Below are 2,872 nucleotides of genomic sequence, written 5' to 3' on the forward strand. Positions count from 1 at the left end.
TTTTTTGTTTGTTTGTTTGTTTTTTTTAATGTGTATGAGTACACCTGAATGACAGAAGAGGGCATCAGATCCCAGATAGTTGTGAGCCACCATGTGGGTACCTCTGGAAGAGCTCTCTTAACATCTGAGCCATCTCTCCACCCCCCTGTAGCTATTATTAATGGAATCATTTTCCTGATAACTGTTTCAATGTTTGCCATCAGTAGATAGGAATGCTACTGATTTTTATGTGTTAATTGTGTATCTTGACATTTTGCTGAAGACAAAGCCTACACTGGGCAATGTGGAGAAAGAGGGAAGCGTTGTGTTCCTGGCCTCAGTAGGAATGCTTTCAGTTTTTCCGCTTAGCATGACATAACTACAGGTTTTCCATATTATACATAATATATTATGCCTTTGTTATGTTGAGATAGTCTGCCTTCATGCCCAGATTCTCCATGGCTGTCTGTGGAACTTACTATGTAAATCAGGCTAGACTTTCATAGAGATCCACTAGCCTGAGTGTGGAGTCCTGGGATTAAAGGTATGCACCACCATGCCTGGCAGACTGTTTTTGAAACAAGGTTTGGGTCTCTTTTTTTAACAGGCTAGTCTTGATTTGCCCCCCCCGTTTCAAAAGACACCCCCCCATTCCCACTCCCCGCTCTTCAGCCTCCTGAGTCCTGGGCACAGGCATACACACGTTAGCCTTTCTCTTTAATTTAAGATTAACATTAAAATATTCAGAAGTGATTGAATGCCTTCTCTCCCCCCCCCAACCACCCCCAAAAACAATAAATGGAAATCAGGCTGCCCTGGAATGCACAGAGATCCACCCACCTCTGCCTCCCAATACTAGGATTAGAGGTGTGTGTCCCCTATTTGCCGAAAAATAGCTAAAGGGTTTTATTGTATGTTCAGGAGTTGGCAACTGACCTCATCAACCAACTGAGCCACAGACATGAGCTCTTTGTGACTGTCACTATGAAAGGATGTTGAATTTTGAGAAAGGCCCTTTCTATTGAAATGTCTACAGAAATGGTCGTGTGCTTTCTGTCTTTGACTAATGTACATGTATGAATTATACTTATTGATTTAAGTACATTGAATCATCCCAGCATGTTTGAAATGAAGCCAAGTGGATCATGATAAATAATCTATTTGATGTGATTTGCATTAGGTTTCCAAAGATTTTTGTTTTGTTTTGAGATGTTTATATCCATATTCACCAGGAAAACCAGTATGTAATTATATTTAACATTTACCCTTATCTGGTTTTGGTACCGGAGTATGGTGGCTTCCCAAATAAAGACTGGGAGAATTTCTTCTTTTTCTGTTTTATAGAATAATTTGAGCAATATCAGTGGTAATTCCTTGAAGGTCAGTGAATGTCTCTGGTCCAGTTCTTTTTTTTATTGTTTATTTTTTTGTTTGTTTATGTGACATTTAACAAAAATGTTGCTTCAAATACATTGTTATAACCTGTTTAAATTATTTAGCTAGTCTTGGCTTGATTGTCAAAGGTCATATGCATGTATATATTCATTTACACTTACAAGCAGTAGATGAGGAAAAAATTCAGGACAGATATTAATGAAATAGAAACAAAAGCAACAATGACAAATAATTGGGGATGGAGGGATGGCTCAGTGGTTAAGAGCACTGACTGCTCTTCCAGAGGTCCTGAGTTCAATTCCCAGCAACAACATGGTGGCTCACAACCATCTGTATGGAATCTGATGCCCTCTTCTGGTGTGTCTGAAGACAGCTACAGTGTGCTCACATACATAAAATAAATAAATCTTTTTTTAAAAAAAGACACAAATAATCAATGAAATGAACAGTCCTTTGCCAAAGTAACTAACCTTTGCCAAAGTGACCAAAAGAGGGGGGATCTAAATCCACAAAATTGGAGATGAAAAGGGGTTATTACAACGCATGTCAGTGGAACTCAGAAAATCATTTGTGTATCAAAACCAAGTTCCACTGAATTGGAAAGTCAAAAAGAAAAGGATTAATTTCTACATGCCTCTAACAGAATAAAAATAGAGCACATGAAGCTGGGGGTGGTGTGAGATATGCTGGGGCAGACCCTGGGCGGCTAGAGGGAGCAGCCGGTAGCTATGACCAAATAGATGAAGGTTTCAGGGAATGAATAAGAGAATAAATGGCTATTCTCTTAATATAAACAAAAATGTGTCCGTGTTGGAAATAAGGGTAACCTACAATGAATAACTTCACGGGGAGTCACAAGAAAACACACCACTAATCATCTGAGAGTCTCCCTTAGCCGAGGCTCCACAAATGCTTCTTACACCCAGTGAATACTGCAGTGAGGGTTCCTACGCAGGGCTGGAGGGATGGCTCAGTGGCTAAAAGCAGGTATTGCCCTAGCATAGGATCTGCATTCGTTTCCCAGTACTCACATGACCGGAGCAGATTACAACTGCCTGGAACTCCTGCTCCAGGGAATCTGGCCTCTGAGGTCACCTGCACATACGTGGCGCACAAACACATACACGTCAATAAAATGAAAATAAATATTAAATCACCGTGTGGGGAGTGGGGGAGATGATATCAGAGGTGACAGTATTTATGCATGTGGACCAGAGTTCTGACCCCTCATACCCACACAGATGCTAGGCAGCGACGGCAACCCACCTAATTTCAGCATTTGACAAGCAAAGACAGGAGTCCCCCAGAGCAGATTGGCTAGTTCAGCGGAGTGGGAAGCTTATCTGCTTAAGAGGCCTCTGGTGAGGCCTGTTGATTTTGATGGACAAACAGAGCAAGGCAGCCTTGTGTGTCCACGAAGGGCCTGGAGTGTCAAGACCTTTGGGGCTTTGGACTTGACCTGACAGGGAAGATGAGGGAAAGATTAAAAAAAAAAAAA

The sequence above is a fragment of the Mus pahari genome, chromosome 5 (genome assembly GCF_900095145.1).
Source record: "Mus pahari chromosome 5, PAHARI_EIJ_v1.1, whole genome shotgun sequence".
NCBI lineage: Eukaryota > Metazoa > Chordata > Mammalia > Rodentia > Muridae > Mus > Mus pahari.